Source organism: Lepisma saccharinum, chromosome 1 (genome assembly GCF_977018435.1).
Source record: "Lepisma saccharinum chromosome 1, izLepSacc3.1, whole genome shotgun sequence".
NCBI classification, from domain to species: domain Eukaryota; kingdom Metazoa; phylum Arthropoda; class Insecta; order Zygentoma; family Lepismatidae; genus Lepisma; species Lepisma saccharinum.
Window position 1 is genome coordinate 75343196 of NC_139229.1, and position 19184 is coordinate 75362379.

Consider the following 19184-nt stretch of genomic DNA (forward strand, 5'->3'; position numbering starts at 1 on the left):
TCAATGAAACATTGGAGAACAAAAAATAATTAAAAAATTTAATGGAAATAAATGACAAAATAATAATAAATATTCACGAATATTACTTCTTCAACAAGAAAATACACCAGAAAAATATATTCCATGCTGAGTATAAGAATATAAATATAAAGTGTATCCAGCACTTAAAAAAGAAAGTAATGAAACACATACAAAACTAAAGTATGATCACCCAATAATTCTATTTAATAAACTAATCTCACCCAACAAATTAATAGAGGGTGGAGCGGCCATATTAGTAATTCTTAATATAAATCATCATAAGGATAATCTAGGAATATAATTAATTATTCCCTTATTAATTAATATACTACGACTACCTAATCGTTCATAAGTAATATTTACTAGACAAAATATTCCAGAAGAACAAAGACCATGTGCTACTATTAGGGTAAGCCCACCATTTATTCCCCACGCCCCTATAGTTATAATTCCTATTAAAACAAGACCTATGTGTGCTACAGATGAATATGCAACCAAGGCCTTTAAATCAATTTGACGTATACAAACAAGACTAATTATTCAAATACCAACAATTCTAATACTAAATCAAAAAATATTATATTTAACAGCTAATCTCTCAATACAAGAAATAATTCGCAAAATACCATATCCACCAAGCCTTAATAAAATTCCAGCCAAAATTATAGAACCACTAACTGGAGCCTCCACATGAGCCCTAGGTAGTCATAAATGAACCAAAAATATAGGTATTTTTACCAAAAAAGCAAATATTATTCTAACATATCAAATAAAATAATTTATATTAATATTAATATATCTAAATATATATATATATATATAGACCCCCACCCTATAATTTAATATAAAAATACCAACCAAAAGGGGTAAAGAAGCAAGTAATGTGTAAAAAAGCAAATATACCCCTGCTTGTACTCGCTCTGGTTGATATCCCCACCCCAAAATTAGAAATAAGGTAGGCACCAATGATCCTTCAAAAAATAAATAATAAAAAAAAAATATTCTTATAAAAGTTAATATTAACAGTAATAATAAAATAATTAACAAAAATATAAATCTACAAGGATAAAAATAAATAGATATAATACTATATCTAGCTACTATTATTAAAAAAATAATTCAAATACTAAGAAAAATTAAAGAATAAGATATTACATCCAGGCCAATAAAATAACCAGCCCCTCATACCCCTATACCAACCCACACTATTAATAAAAACAAAAAACAACCAAAAATAATAGAAATTTGGACCACCATTCACAAAGAACTATTAAATCTCAAAAGGATTAAAAATACAAAATAAAAAATATATTTTAACATTTCAATAATACAAAAGAATTAAAATAATCATTACCATGAGTACGAGTAACTGATACTATAACAGATAAGCCAAGGGCCCCTTCACATACACAAAATGAAATAAATAATAAACAAAAATAAGACTCCTCCTGATTATTAATAAAATAATAAGTTATATATAAATATAAGGATAATACAATGAATTCAAGTCTTAATAGAGTTACTAATAAATGCCTGCGTTGAGAAATAAAACATAAAAATCTAATAAATAAAATAATTAGTATAAATAATACTCTTAACATAAGTTTTTATAGTTTAATCAAAACAATGGTCTTGTAAATCATAAATGAATTAATAATTCTAAAAACATCAAGGAAGATATAATTATATCATCAAAAGCTCCGAATTATTGATGATGCTAATGCTTGAATTAGGAAGTACTTAAGTGATGCTTCTGTATTTCGTTGATTATTTGGTGTAGAAATTAATGGAATAAAAGATGTTAAATTAATTTCTAAGCCTATTCAGGCTCCATATCATGAGGTGGAAGAAATAGAAAGGAGGGTTCCTATTGTGAGGGTCAATAGGAATATTATTTTTTGGGGGGTTGTGAGCATTAAAAAGGGAAGGATTAATTATAAACCTTCATATGTGGGGTATGAGCCCTCTAGCTTAATTAGCTTACCTTTTTATTATATTTTGGTGTATGATGTACAATGGGGTTTGATACCAATGGAGAAAGTTTAATTCTTTCAATTATAAAAAATGAATTTTAAAATAATAAGAACATGTTAAATTTCATGTATACTTTACCCTATCATGGTAATCCTTTTTCAGACATCTTATTTATAAAAAAATTATAATAGTGGGTTAATAATATTATTTATTGGACTTTTATTTTTATGATTAATAAGTAAAACATATTTATTAAATAATATAAAATACTTGAGAATTGTTTTTAATTTTATCTATTTTTTTTTTAGTTTTTGTAGTCTAACTTAAAGTAATTGACTTAATTAATATGTCATTTTAAAACTTATTGAGTTTAGAGAAAAAATAAGTTAATATATCTATATAGAACACAATTTTGAGGGAAAAAAAATTGTGTTCTATATAGAACGGGAAAGTGAGTAAAAAATTAAATGGGGGGAAATTTTCGTGAGATAATTCCTAATTATAATTTAATTTAATTTAATACATATTATATAATAATAAAGAACCTCTCTTTATATTTTAAGGTTAAAGTTTTATTCTAGCTTAAATTTCCTTAGTTAAATTTTACATATGTATTTGTTAAAGAGAGGTAAAATTTCTATAAATTTTTTATGGGTTGAAATGGTGTATTTGAATTTAGTTCGCAGTGTGTGGGTTTGTTTAATTTTAATGTAAATTAGATTACAGGATTTTAAATTTTAACATTTATTTTGTCCGGCTAAATTCGTGCCAGCTGCCGCGGTTAGACGTGGGGACATAAGTGGAAAGTTGTTGGCTTAATTGTGGTAATAATTGATTTTTGGTTGTTTATATTTTATTTATTAGGTGAAATTTTTAATATAATTTGTTCTTTATTTTTATTAATTCTATAAAGGTAATGTATTAAACTAGGATTAGATACCCTATTATTATCATTGTAAATTTGGTCTGAGTAGTATTAGTTATGATCTTGAAACTCAAAGAATTTGGCAGTGCTTTATTCTATTTAGAGGAACCTGTCCCGTAATCGATATTCCACGTTTTATTTGGCCTATTATTGTAAATATCAGTTTGTATACCGCCGTAATTTGAATATTTAAATATATATATATTCTTTTTTTCTATTGAAATATATTTCAGGTCAAGGTGCAGCTTATTAGTAGGGGGAGAATGGGTTACATTGTGTTGATTTGGATAATATATTGAAAATATATTTGAAATTGGATTTAATTGTAATTTTGTTTTAGAATAGCATTTTGTTTTATTAGCTCTAGGGTATGCACACATCGCCCGTCGCTCTCATTTATATAGGTGAGATAAGTCGTAACATAGTAGGTGTACCGGAAGGTGTGCCTGGTTTGACTAGTATCAAAATATTTCTGTTAGAATATTCATTTACATTGAGTAATTAGTCGTGCAATTCGACATATTTTGATAGAAATTTTATTACTATTTAAATTTTGTTTATAAATTGATTATATATGAAAAGTAATTTTATTGGGGTTGGTTGTATATATTTAGTATATATAAATTAGTTTGTTATAGGTTATTAGTACAGTGTTGGGATTTATTAAATATATGAAATATTAATTTTTATTATAGGAGATGTTAATAATCGTACCTTTTGTATCAGGGAGGATTAAATTTTAATTGAATATTCTGTTTTCTCGAAAGGTGAGGAGCTAGTAGGTTAATTTTAAGGTAAAAGTGTTATATTTTTCTGTTAAAATTGCTATTTGTAATAAAATGTTATTCGACTTGTCTTATATCTAGTTATTGGGGAATTATATTTAATATAGTTTTACATTTTAATATTTTTATATTAATATATATATTATAATATTAATGTTTAGTTATGACCAGGGGGATGTGCTTCTGGTCAATATGTTGGTTATAACTTTATAATAAACTTATTATATTTGTTGGTTTGGAGATTGCTAGTTTTTGTAATTTTGTTATAATTTATGTGGAATTTTATTAAAAAATTAGTTTGGTTTTACTTGTTTACCTAATTATATGTTTTAATTATTTTTATTTAGAAATTATGATTCTATTAGTATATTTATTTAATTAATTAGAGGAATTAGGCAAAATTTATTCTCGCCTGTTTATCAAAAACATCTTTTCATGATTTTATATGAAGTATAACCTGCCCAATGACGATTGTTTAATGGCCGCGGTATTTTGACCGTGCGAAGGTAGCATAATCATTAGTCTTTTAATTGGGGGCTAGAATGAATGGTTGGACGAGGAATAGACTGTCTTTAATTAATTAGTATATAATTTTACTTTAAAGTGAAAAGGCTTTATTTTTTTAAGGGGACGATAAGACCATATAGATCTTTATATTATTTTAATAATATTTTGATTAGTAATATAATTATATATGTTATTAAATGATATTTTGTTGGGGTGATGGGAAGATAATAATTAACTCTTTTTTATTTAATATTCAATAATTTTTGTTATTTGGATCCATTTTTAGTGATTTAAAGAATAAGTTACCTTAGGGATAACAGCGTAATCTTTCTTGAGAGATCATATCGACAGGAGGGGTTGCGACCTCGATGTTGGATTAAGATATCATTTGGATGTAGCATTTCAAATTTGATGGTCTGTTCGACCTTTAATTTCTTACATGATCTGAGTTCAAACCGGCGTGAGCCAGGTTGGTTTCTATCTCTTAATATTTAAAGTGTTTCAGTACGAAAGGACCAAATACTTATATTATATATAATAATATTGATTAATAATAATTACTATTATGGTAAGTAGAAGTGCATTGAATTTAGAATTCAAAAATAAAGATAAATTTCTTTTTGTATTAAATGATATTAGACTTATTTATTGGAATTATTTCTTTTATTATTTTACTTGTATGTGTTTTAATTAGAGTTGCTTTTTTTACTTTATTTGAGCGTAGGGTTTTAGGGTATATTCAGATTCGTAGGGGTCCTAATCGGGTTGGGATTTGTGGTATTTTTCAGCCTTTTGCTGATGCAGTTAAATTATTTACTAGGGAGCAGACACTACCTACTTTGAGAAATTATTATCCATACTATATATCTCCAGATTTTAGTTTATTTTTGTCCTTGTTTATTTGGGTTGTTTTTCCATATCATACTTTGTTATTTAATTTTTATTTGGGGGTATTTTTCTTTTTATGTTGTATGAGAATGGGGGTATATAGAGTAATATCTGCCGGGTGATCATCTAATTCTAATTATGCATTGCTTGGAGGTCTTCGAGCAGTTGCTCAAACTATTTGCTATGAGGTTAGATTGGTGTTAATTTTATTATCTTTTATTTTTTTAATTGGTGGTTATAATTTACTTTTATTTAGTATTTTTCAGGATTATTTATGATTTATTTTTATTGCCTTGCCGCTGGCCTTAGCCTGATTGAGTTCTTGTTTAGCTTAAACTAATCGAACTCCGTTTGATTTTGCTGAAGGAGAGTCTGAACTTGTTTCTGGGTTTAATGTTGAGTATAGTGCTGGTGGGTTTGCTTTAATTTTTATATCTGAATATGGTAGTATTTTATTTATAAGTGTTTTATTTAGAATTTTGTTGTTGGGTGGATACCATTTTTCTTATTTCTTTTACTTGAGGATTATTTTTTTAGGATTTATTTATATTTGAGTTCGAGGTACACTACCACGATTTCGTTATGATAGGCTTATGTATTTAGCTTGAAGGAGTTTTCTTCCGGTTTCTTTAAATTATTTTTTTTTGTTGTTGGCTTTAGGGGGTTAGTCATTATGTGTGCCGCGTTTAGTCAGTTGCTTTATGTACATTCTTTTGGTGTTGCGTTATTTGAACTGTTGGTGATTTATTTTTTGTTTTTGAGTTTCTGAGTTTCCAATAGTATCTATTAGTATTGTCAAACAGGATTGCGAAATATTTTTTCCCTCATCCCTCATACCTATTCAGGATATTGCAATGAAACTTGGCGGTTCAAGGTAGATTACAATCGGGTACCTATATCCAGGGCCGGACCAGAGGGTCCCAAAGTTACCAAAAGGGATTTTTCGGAGGGAAATTTCCCGAATTATCCCCGATTTCCCTTTCCTCATACTTGATGTACACATGTGCGTGATACCATTTGAAAGCCTGTTCTATTCTGAAGAGAAAGACGTATGAACCATGATACTCGGATGAATTGTGCTGAAGCAGTAGCTACTTAAAAATATTACTACGCAAACTAAAAAAAAAAATACACAGAACAGGAAACCATTTTGTCAGAAAATTTCACAGGGAAGGGGTTTGTTCACGCGCTAAAATGAAGAGGGATTCAAAAATACAAGTCATTGTATACATACAACCAATTTTCTTTTCTGAATTGAAACGTTCCATAATATTCCCGGTAATAAAGTTCTAATAAAAATGGTAAAAGGTTGCTTTTTCACTCTACATGCACGTGACAGGTTCCTGCCATCATCATCTTAATCATCATCATAAGAGACATAAACTGCACCCACGTATTTTACTCTCTTGAAATGTCCCAAGAATAGTTTCAGTTCTTCCTCAATGTCGATGAGTAAGCCCGTAAACAATTCAAAGATTTCCAGTGCAGGATTTTCTATGGCTCCGTATATTCTTTGCCAGAAATCACCGCTTCTCTCCACTAAATCGTTCAATTCTAATTATTTTCAAGTTCGGAGCATTTTCGAAAATCCTGGTTACCGCTTCCCCTGTCACGCGGCCATCGAGGTACACCTGAAGTAGGTGTTGCATTGAAGATCCACTCGTTATAGCTCGTCCCCAAACGAAATATGTATATGTCAGGGAAAGGATTGCCAATAGGGGCAGGTGAGAATACGAGATAGGTCGAACGACGTAGTTTCATCAGAGGATCTCTCTCAATCTCTCCCTTATTTCTGGCGACAATTCACGGATATGTATATTATCTGTGAACGCAGCACTATAAGAGAAAATTACAGGTGCCTCAAGATGTTTCAGTGGATTTGACAGGATAAGGGGCAACGAGTTCCTGCCCCTGTCGTTGCAACGTAACCTACGAAGTTTTGGGAAAAGACGGTTTACCATCCTTAGCAACTCTTCTTGCTCTAAAGGCACAACAACAGATTGAATGATGGAAGCTAAAATCCGATCTCAGAATTGATGCCGGCTGTCAGGTCATCGTCGTTGCACAACTTCTTAAATTCTGTGAATTGCAGCACTTCTAAGTTCGGGATCAGTTCTAGTAATGCCATAGCTGTTTTGGGCGGAATATAAAATCGTGCTACTGAATTTTCATCAACCTTCCGAACCCCATAAGAAGTTAACGATCTTAGTGAGTTACATATTGGGCTTCTTTTTCTTTCAAAGTTTTCCACCGCTTCTCCACGTGGGATCAGTTCCTCCAACGGCAAGAAGATGCCTGGGATTCTCCACAAAGTGCTCTCCCACGTTTGGTCCTCACGTCTAGCACCAGGCGGTAACCGCACTACGTTTTGAGTCAGGAGTTGAATCTCTTTCTCTGTAAATGGAGAAGAGACTACGCTGAGATCCTTAAGAGAGAAGCAATGCTCGCCGATGAGTTGCAGCACGGTCTCATCGCAGAAAGCCGATGAAGATAATATAACTAAATTTTGGGCAGCAACAAACGTTCGTCTCAGATGATCATGTTGGTTATCATTTGGCTGAAATTTCCTGCGTGCGTACCGGTATTCAGGCAAAATCAAAGTACGTAGGCTTCTTCCCTCAGCAGAGACAAGTCGCAGCAGGTCTTCAAATCGCACCTTACTTCCAGTTTCCTCACTCCTTCAGTAAACAACACCTGTGTTGAGAACAAGCACAAAGCAGAATCTTCATTTGAGCCATGATTTAATAACCTAAGCCGTTCGCGACATGTGACCGGGAGCTGAGACAAGAAGTCCTTCCACGATTTCTTGGACTCGGCCAAATTGAAAACTTTACCAGACGCGCAGATGAGCAAGCGCTCTAGTCTCGAGTAACAAACCTCCTGAAGGTCGTTTGGCTCTGATTCAGGCACCTTGTGCATCACGAACGAGTCGTCAATGTCATGTTTTAGTTCCATTTCCAAAATTCTGAGAAAAGAACAGAAAACGTTTTGTACAGAATTTAATTTATGTAATTTGGAAAAATTGGCCAACAGTGTAATTTTGAATTGGATTCTTGATTTAATGGTGCTTGTCGGGATGTAAAGAGTTCAAGTATGGTCCACCATGCGGAATGTGAAGACCGTAAAGAACCCCAACGTTCTTTTCTCTCAAAGCCATTTACCAGTTAAAATTCTTTCGATTGCTTTATGGTTGTCAGTATTAGATGTTCATCAGACGGTTATCTGTGTCATCCTAAGGTTCTATACCTTATTGAGGCACATAGTGGTTCAGACGCCAATGTAGGTCCAGTCCCGATTATTACAAAGTGATCTTAATACTCAACTCTACTGAAGCGTGGTATGCTAACACCATTGAAGTTAAACACTGGCCAAAGTGTGGTGTGAACCTCCAGGAGCAGCCGAATGTGTTATTTTAACCTCATTTCGAGGGGCGTAAGGTGGTGACATTTTCCAAAGACAAGCATGCATCAACCTCCCTTCCACGTAGTACATGACGACTAGCGAGTCTCTGGCGTCTGGACTCACAGTCAGTATAATCCTCTATTGTGTCGTCCCTGTATGATTGTGATTGTGCTATCATCCATCTCATCTTATAGCCATCCCAATCTTCGCGATTACCCAAAGGTGGCAGAAAAGAGAATAAGAATTAATCAATCAACTAATCTTTTACGGTTTTCCTGAAGATCAATGCCTAAGTGTTGCTCAGAAAAATTTATAAAAAAAGGTGAAATTTGGCGAAATATCGGGAAAATTTTGGACCGCAATTATGAAAATAACACTAAACATTTTGCTTACCAAGCCCATTTTCGCTGGTAAGCTCCCGGTGACCGGGCCAATTTTGAGGAAATTACAGGGTTACCATCAAACGACTATAACTTGGTGACTAATTGCAGTAGATGGATAATTTATATAGCATTCTAAGCGGAATGAACCATAAAATCGAACGATATAAAATTTATGCGCATTCGGTGTATTTGTGGGGGTGAGGTGGCGGGAGAAACTTATAAATTCCAATATTTCTTCCCCCCGCGCCTCTGGCAACAAAGTACTCATTCTATACTTATTTTCCCTCCCTCTTCTTACTCTGTTTCTCTATCTTATTCTTTACATTTCTCTCTTTCTCGATCTAATTTTGCTTTGTTTTTATATCTCATTCTATCTCTCTCTATCGCTGTTTCTCTACCCCATTCTATCTATTTCATCTTCATCTGATTCTATGTATCTCTCTTTTTGGCCTGTTTCTCCATCTTATTCTATCTTTCAATGCCTTTCTCTCTCATCTTGTTATGTTTCTATATCTCATTCTTTCTATTTCTTTGTCTACAAATTCTCTCTCTTCCCCAGTTTTTCTTACTATCCACTGTGTCATTTTCTGTCTCGCTTTCTATCTTCTGTCTTTCGTTTTATTTTATCCCTCTGATTCTCTTTCTGCTTTGCATTCCGTTCCTTCAACTTTCTCAGTTACTTTTACTACTTTAACTGATTCTGAAAATTTCTCGTGAGGGATAATTGGAGTAGGGTGGAATAAGATTGTTTCCCTTGGGCTACAGTCCACCTCCTCCCCCTTTATCTCAGTTTGACACGCCCTGAGACTAAATAAAGAGCAAAAGCACAGACACACTTGTTTCGTGGTAAATTCCCATGTCGTGATGGAACATCCGTTTCTCTTATATAATGAAACGGCCCAGAGAACATGAAAGAAAGATGAAAAGTTGTACCCAGTAACCTCACATTAACTACAAAGAACGACACATAAACGTACAGCGAGGAAAACAACATAAGCGGTTTCATGTCAACAGGCATATTATGGAAAACTAAGTATGCTGACCAAGGCAGTAATTTAATTTATTAAAAACATAAACTAAACGTAACGTTTCAACCTTCTAGCAAGGTCTTCATCAGACTCTGTATCAAGTACAAAAAAGTACAGAGTCTGATGAAGACCTTGCGAGAAGGTTGAAACGTTACGTTTAGTTTATGTTTTTAATAAAATAAATTACTGCCTTGGTCAGCATACTTAGTTTTTCATTATCATGGAAACAAGGCTTAATGGTGTTATAATAGGCATATTATGGAGACAAAGATTCCTTCTGCTGCGTTGTTCTCCATCTTCTCATGAACCCATCGTCGTAAATTTTCTGTACGCTAACCAACACTCTATCAATAGCACCATGTTTTCTTTTTTCCAGTCAGTCTGTTTCCTTCCTCAGCACCTGAAAATGCATGTTAATTTCTCTCATAATAGTTTCATTTTCTATTAATAGAAACCACGTATGTCACAAATAGACGCATTCTTTCTGTGAAAAATCCCATGTTTCGCACATCGTGCTTCTCCATTTACTGTTATTTGGACATTCACTTGGAAGTTAAAACTTAGCTTTGTGTGTTTGTTTTCACGTGCATGTGTGTGAGAAGAATGGTGTGAACCTGTGTTCGATGTTTTTGTGGGCATTATTTTCTTTCAAAGCATTAATATAATTGTAAAATATGGAATTTACTGTAATGCAAGGAGTGAAAATATAAACCCAGTCCGTCAGGTTTGTTCCCAAACAACATTAAATAATGGAACGTAACGTGGACCGAGTATTATTCCATGTCGAGAACACGAGACATTACGATCGACAATCTTCATCTCGTATTTCTCTTTGGCATCACTACTCAATTTACAGAGATGTATAGCTGTGACTGGTATACAAGCCGCAGAATTGCAATGCTGGTTGGGTTGTCTAGTCACAAGGCGCTTGGTGGTCAGACATGGATGACTTGCTTCAGTGCTTCTTCAATAGGGTCGTTACAACCCAGAAGTGTCCGTGACTGTACATACAGCGGGTCTGGTCAAACCGCCTTATATCTGGATGCGCGTTCTCGTACGAGCGTGTGGACTGCACAGCGAGCAGCGATACTGTAACCTTGTTAGAAGGGCGGAAAGGAGGCTTCGTCGGTCACGTTCGTGCACTGGAAACCCTCTGGTCGTCTGATTCATGAGCAACAGTGCAGTGTAGCACCACAGATCTTTATCTGTGGTAGCACTGTAATCATCGTAGAAAGAACAGGAGGTGGTTCTGTGAAAATGAGGGGTACGTTCCCTCAAAACTCATGCGGGAATCTCGCACCGCATGGAGCGGTCGGTGGCATTCACAAGTGCTCATGTGTCGCTCAAGGCTGGTGTAAAGCTACACGCCCTAAACAAAGGCTCGATAACCGAATTTCCTCTAAACCTTTCCTCCTAAGGATCAAACACCATACTCTGGAAAGTAGTTGACCTTGGATGTGAATTTCTGCTAACGGCAAAAAAGAAATTAACAACACTCATCTCAACCGAAGATCGGCATCTCCACCCCCCAACATAGGTTCATAGAATTTTCCTGGTCGGAACAGTATTAAGTTCTTAAAAGAGAATTGCGTTTCCATTTTGTAATTTATGCTCCGCCACGGGCATTTAACATCCTTAAAATATGATTTACAATTTGTTTCACATGAAAGAAATTGCAATGTTAGACTATAATCAGAGGATTGTTGAAAATACACCTCACTGTAGAGTCACAGACACTTCCGGGTTGTAATGATGCAATTGAAGGTCAATGAGGTTGTTATAACCCAGAAGTGTCTGTGGCTGTACCATGACCATAATTTCGACATTCTCTCACAGGTAAGAGGTTGGATGTGTGATTATAATCGTTACTATAAATAGTATTAGTGTAAATAATTTCGGGCACATCTTCAGGTAAAATTTTGTTTTGATATTTGCATTATAATTACGTGATCCAGTCGATTATTTATTGCGCAATAATAAAAAGTTTAATTGTTTCACTAAACATAAATTACATAAAATCGAATGTTGCAACGAAAATGTGTTGAATTTAATGTTCAGATCTTCACTACCCAGTGGTAATTAGAACGTGTTGCAAAACCAGAGGTCTTGGGTTCGAATCTTCCAAGGTTTCGCATCATGTTCATCATTATTCTGACCTTCGCGGCAGAGTTTATAGCACAGCGTGCCACGACATCAAGAGCCCCGGGTTCGAACCCCGGCCTGAGCATGAGTGTTCTTTGTGAGTGTTCCTTCACCAATTTAATCATATCATCATTCATCCTCATTTTTGCGATTAGCCAAAAGTGGCAGAATATGGCAGTTTAATTTCGGGAAAGCAAGCTGTGGATGGTCTACATTTCGTGCATTGTGGTGTTTTGTTTACTGCCACTTTGTCTAATCGCGAAGATAAGGATGAGTGATGTTCTGATGAACTTAAAGAAGTGACACTCACAAAGAACACTCATGAACAGGCCGGGATTCGAACCCGAGACTCATGGCGTCGTAGCGCCATGTTCTAACCACTCCGCCACTGAAGTCGTATATTGTGGTGTTTTGTTGGGGAAATTTGTTTCAGCTAGCACACATTCATTTCTACCTTTACTTGGAATGCCATTGTAATGCAATTTAATTTTGCAAGCTTCAAACACATTGCTGCAACATAGAACAGTCGTTTTTACGAACCCAAATCCCATAGTTACGAAATTACATTAAACCATGGTCGTCGCCAGAAATTTTTACAGGGGGAGTCGGGCAAATGATTAAAGATGAATATTAGACAAATAATAAGTATTATTTCCACGGTTATAACTATTATTATACAATAATAAATATTATGAACTAACAAAAATAAATTGTATTCGAAATAATAACAATAATAATTATTATTATTATATAAATGCAGACTCGATCCACCATACGAGTGAATACTAGCACAACTCTTTTCCATTATTTCTTTTGCAATTTATGAAGTTAGTATCTGAAATGCATTTTGAACTTTTGCAAGTCTCGTTCAAGAAAAGACTTTAAATGTTAGAGGAAATTGTTTTCCATAAAGTTCGTTGTGTGACCTCTCACCAACAACTGTATTTATTGGAATTTTGAAAACTGTGAAACCATTTGTTCTTTGGATGAAATGGTAGAATATAACCTTGTTCCTGTATTTTTCACTCAATGTTTTCCACCCAATGCATTTCTACTTTGATTATTCTGTTCGAATACTAACTAAATGAACTTCAGTTCTGTTCGTAACAATAAGAGTAACAAACGTTCAGCTTTCTTGTATCTTTAAATGAACGATGTCAATTTCCAGGGGGGGTCCACCGACCCGTAACCCATGATTGCAACTGCTAAGATATAACATTTTCAGTATACGCACATAAATGCCCACACAATATTAGTATCTTAAACATATGTTTATAGACGTTGCTTCATTTATTACCGTCCATGGAATAATTAACACATTTTGCCTTTTTGCTATCGTTATGGTAATGCAAAACATGCTGCAACATTTCGCAAGTTCCAACAGCTGATCGAGACCTCGCCGTATCGACTGCACCATTAACCTATATACACCATATAATAAACAGTGGGTTGTCCAGTGTACTTCGTTTACGTATAAAGTGGCACTCAAGTTGAGGCGGGACTGTCCCACTTAACACTGAACAACTGCAAGATGGTGTTAAGTGTGACTAATTCGGACAACAGGTAAGAAATTTGGCAACAACTTTGGCTTTGTATCATTCACTTTAATTTAACGCAGAAAGTACGTTTTCTTGTCCAAATAATGAACTCATTTAAATTATCGTCAGTTTCCTTAACTGCTAAATTAAGAAATAGGATGGATCAGGATACGCTTCAAGCTTGTGTGAGGGGGAGGAGGAACCCAGAGAAAGTTTCATAGATGATGTCAGCCGGCTCCTGTGGCGGAGTGGTAGCACATCGCGCTACGACGCCAATGGTCCCGGGTTAGAATCGCGGCCTGGACATGGATGTTTGTGAGTGTCCATTCATCAATTTCATCATATCATGACTCATCCCCATCTTCGCAAATTAGCTAAAAGTGGCACACAGGCGAAGTAAAATAAGCAAATCAATCAATATTTCATTGATTCTCATAATCTCATTCTTAAAATGATAGTTATTTAAACCTAATTACACTAAATCGTATCAATCCCTAAGATCAATCTGTTAAGATATAACAGATCCCCTCATTCTTTAGAATGACACGAAATATAATTTAATTACATATCAGGAGTAAGGGGCAATTTTAAAATATTAGTATTGCTATCATAATTGTATGCCTATGGCATCCCCATTCCGTGAAGTTTGATGTCCCCCCCGGAGGACTCGCCTTATTTCTATTCTACAAGCGTCTGGCCTCGTGCTTACCTCGATTTTCAAAATGTATTCTCAGCCTCTGTACAACCCCTAATGTCAGAACCGAGAGCTATTTTATTATCTGTCCACTGTGAGAACAAAGTCGATGATAGCAAATGCAAGTGGCTTGCGAGAAATTCTATTGGTGTTCCCATGGCAACTGTGCAGGTATCTTGCGCGTAGGAATATAGTTCATGTGACAAAAGCCATACCACTCAACGTACCTTCTATACAGGGTAAGTCAAAATGATGGACCCGATTTCAGACATTTATTCTGTGAAATATAATAAACAAATGTTATTGTGAGAGATGTGCTAAGAAAGGTAAACTGTCAAAGTTTTTTTCAAACAAATCACAAGTGTTGTATGTTAGCACCTCGTGTAACACGACACACATCAATCCGATAGTCTATCTCCTGCCAAACCTTGTGTAGCATGTTGCGGTCAATATCAGCAATGGCTGCTGTGATGCGGGCACGCAGGTCATCCAATGTTGTTGGAAGTGGTGGTAGGTAATCATGATCTTGACAAAACCCCACACGAAGAAATCACATGGGTCAAGTCGGGGGAACGAGGTGGCCAATGAAAGAGAGGTCGATCCTCCGTAGATGCACGGCCTATCCAACGTTGTTCCAATGCCCCATTGAGAAGGTCCCGAACGCTGCCATGGTAATGCGCAGCGGCACCATCCAATTGGAGAATGAAATCTGCGCTATCCTCTGCAAGCTGTGGAAGGAGCCATAGTTGCAGCATATCAAGGAAAACAAGTCCTGTCACAGTACGTTCATGGAAGAAAAAGGGCCCATAAATCTTTTCATGGGAAATGGCACAAAAGGCATTCACTTTGGGAGAATCGCGTTCGCGTTCCACAAATTCATGGGGGTTAGCAGTTCCCCAAATCCTTACGTTGTGTCTATTCACTTTCCCTGAAAGGTGAAAAGTTGCTTCATCACTGTAAATTAACCTCTCAGAGAACCCATCCGTTTCCATTAATGCGAGGAAATCAGCACAGAAGGACACGCGCAAAGAATAATCAGTGTCTTTTAAGGCTTGAACTAGTTGCAAACGGTAGGGTTTCATTTGTAAACGTTTCTGCAGAACCCGCCAGACAGTTTTCTGTGGAAGTTGAAGTTCTCTCGCTGCCCGGTAGGTGGACTTCTGTGAACTCCGCACGAAACGTGTGCGCGCTCTTCCCCAGTCGACGGACGGCCAGTCGATTTTCGTTTACAGATGCAGCTCGAATCTCTGACATGTTCATACCACTTACGAATGGCCTTCCCCGTAGGTGGTTCTCTCCGATATTTGGTAGAGAAATGTCGTTGCACACTAATCACAGACTGGTTCACATGATAATCAAGCACACAGAAAGATCTCTGTTCTCCAGTCAACGCCATTTTCCTGCTCGCTGCTGACTCCTAGCGGTACAAAGTGGAAACACTGCGTGGAAACTTAACTTTGAAAGTTAACCTTTCGAAGAGCATGTCTCAAAATAACATATGTTTATTAGATTTCACAGAATAAATTTCTGTAATCGGGTTCATCATTTTGACTTACCCTGTATATATACAGAACCATCTGTTGCAAGACTACGATCAATATATTCATGAGCGAATAACACCGCAACTAACACATAACAAAGGAACTAATTTTTTCTTGGGTTATCCGAATGGCAGCTATTTACCCGTAAGAATGTAGTGCATGTGATAAAGCCTTACTACTCAACATGCCTGCTATATTGAAGTTGTGGTACTACAGACATTCCACGGTGGAATGAGTTGTTCGACTCTGGCTAATATGTTCATGGGCAAAAGAACATCAGTCATAGCAAAGGAACTATTTCTTTTGAGAATCCTATCGGTTGCCCTAATGGCAGACGTGCAGAAATCTTGCGCGTAGGAGTAGCTATAGTGCATGAGCAATACCACTCAACGTAGCTACTGTATTGATGTTGCGTGACCTTGAGGTGTGCAGCTACAACCAATGTATTCATGGGCAAAATAACACCAGAACTAACATGTAGGAAAGAGACTATATTTCTGAAGTCACGTGGTGTTGTTTACATTAATATCGTTTTTGCAGTGGATGCATAATCCGATACTTAGCTAACCAACTAAAATTGCCAACCACCTGTGGAGAATGGAAAGAGATTTTACCAGTGAGCTCCAACAGACCTTGTGAAAAGTTGGCTCTACTGATACTGCCAGTTCGTGACACCAGTGCTTGACGGAAGGGTAGAACGTTGTTCTTTATTACCATGCTTTTGTTGTGTGGCAATCGACAGTCGGATGGACAGTTTCGAAACGAAAACCTGCTAACCCTCAAGCAGCCACGCTCCGCGGAAGGTCGATGTCCCGAAGATCACCTGATTGATAGAGACATTGTGTGGGAGCTATCCACAGAAACGCTAATCGGGACTGGACCTACAGTTTAATGTGTGATCCGAATAGAGCGACCACACGTCCCGGTCATCCCGTCCATATTATTAAAAAGCCACTATTTGTCCAGTTTTATAAAAGTCATCTTGAAAACAAAGTCTAAATTTCCGACATATTTTATGCTAAGAAAGATGCATTAATTTGTATGTCCTCCGTTATTTGTAGAGTAGTGAATAAGCATAAAGTTTCTTTACGGAATTGCAAAAATAATTTAAATTTCCTGCGTCTTGACACAAACCCAAATGAAAAATCTAGGGTTGTGTCTCTGATATGGAGGGAAAGGTTTTCGGTGAGATTTATGCTGAGTTGGTGTTTTAAGCACAGCAAGGCTAATCGGGACTGGACCTTCAGTTTAAAGTGGGATACAAACCACTATGTGTCTCCTCTGGGAATCGAACCCGGGACAAGGCGACGACGATACCATTGCGCCACCGGGGAGGCTTTCGGGGAGTTTATAAACGATTGATAAAGAATAAACCTTCTCTCAAGAAGATTGGGTCTTCTTCTAAATACTTCTGGCATTACTCAACTTCAGCATAGGACTAACATCAAAGGGTGATCAGCAGGGAGCGGAAGTTGATGAAATGTCATCTTTCTTGTGTCGGGGGAAACCACCAGTTGCCCGTCTGGGGCAAACTCAGATTTAAGATCAGATAAGGAGAGGCTGGAAATACCCTAACCAGACCCTGTTTCCATTGGAAATCCTGGTTGCATAATTTAATTGAATGTGCATGTGGTATCATTTGGTGCCTTTTTTTTAAAGCAAGATTGCATTTTGTTTAATTTCCTTTTCATTTCAATTTTTGATCTGGAACTAACAAATGTAATAGTCATTTTTTGCATTTTCTACGTCATTTTTCCCCATTTTTTAGGACATTCTATAGGTCATATACCTATATTTTTACGTCATCATCTTCCGCTCCCAAGTGATCAGAAAGGACGAGAAACGCTGTTTAAATTATACGGAGATTTTAAGACAACGGGACAATTCATTCATTGTTTATGATGTATCATTTATGTAATCCATCCTTTAATAAATAGCAACAGTACGTTAATAATAACGATAATTTTATAACTAGACCTAACCGATTTTTCAGGAAGGCGATTGTAAACTGAGCTCCTTGGGATGTCCCGTTTTTTGGGTCAAAATATTATGGTTGCCCTAGGGGAAGAGGGGCGTTTAGTTTAGCAAATTTGGGGTATGGTTATGGACTTACCTGCTCGTTGCAACATACTTCGTAAGATTAACTCTTGTTGATGTTACACGCTAAAAGTGTTGGCTATATAAAGTTTATAATCTAATGTGTTATTGTGTTAAATGAAAATAGTGTTTATTAAAAAGGTTTAAACTTGTAATTCAGCTAATGTTATTTATGTTAATTATTATTTATATAGTTAGTTATTTATATTAATGTTAATGTTATCTAACTCAAATGCAAATACACGAAAATACATCGAAAATACGTTAAGTAGCTATTATATTTGAATGGTGAGATGGGCCATTAATAAGAAGCCTATTGATTTTTTTCGCTATATTGTTCTACTGATTAACATAGCACGGTACGAGATCATATAGTTCCTCTCCTGGTATTCTAGCTTATAGCCCACTCAATAATAATTATCATTTTTGTAATTGCTTTCTTTAAAAACAAATGTTTATATTTGGTAACGCTGCTTTCCTACCTCTGATGGTAAATTGCAGCTATGTGGTTGAATGAATATGAAACATGCATGATGCTGTTTGACTGACTTGATTAATTTTAATTCGCTTTTCTGACACTTTTTGCTAATCGCGAAGATGAGGATGAGTACACTCACAAAGAACACCCATGCCCGGCCCGGGATTCGAACCCGGGACCTTTGGCGTCGTAGCGTTCTGTGTTAATTACTCCGCCACGGAGCTCATCACATGCATGATGTAGTTGGTAGTCTATCCCCGGGCCGATCTCCGTGGTGGAGTGGTTAGCACAGCGCAGATTTACGACAGTAGTCCTGTGTTCGAATTCTGGCGGTGATGTGGTTTCATGTAATCGTTAACATTGAAGCAACAATTATGCGGCATTTCTCCATTGTGTATCGAACTCGAGACCCTTTGATTACAAGGCGATGACATTACCACTAAGCCATCGCGGAGGTGAGAAAGAGCTAGCGAGATCACTGATTCTACTCTCGAATAAGCTAAGGTTAAGGTGTACCAAAGACGAACAAGATGTTGACACACGCAACAACCGGGGAAGTAGCCAATCACATGATTTAGCAACAATGAGAAGAAAGAGATAGTTTTTTGGTCATTAGCTAATTCCTGCCCCCCCCCCCCTCCTTTCCGATCACCAAACAAAACACGACTTGCGCAAAGGATATAATCAACCAACGGGCTTCTCACGTAACATCAGGAACCTACCTTCCCATCGTGTCAAGGTCAAAGGGTGCCCTGGACGAAATCCCAATGACGTTAACAAA

General features: G+C 36.1%; 1 pseudogene; it reads right to left on the reverse strand.

Annotated features, from left to right (window-relative positions):
• LOC145983901 (NADH-ubiquinone oxidoreductase chain 4 pseudogene) lies at positions 1-19133 on the reverse strand (annotated as a pseudogene).
• Between the last annotated feature and the right edge of the window lie 51 nt (positions 19134-19184).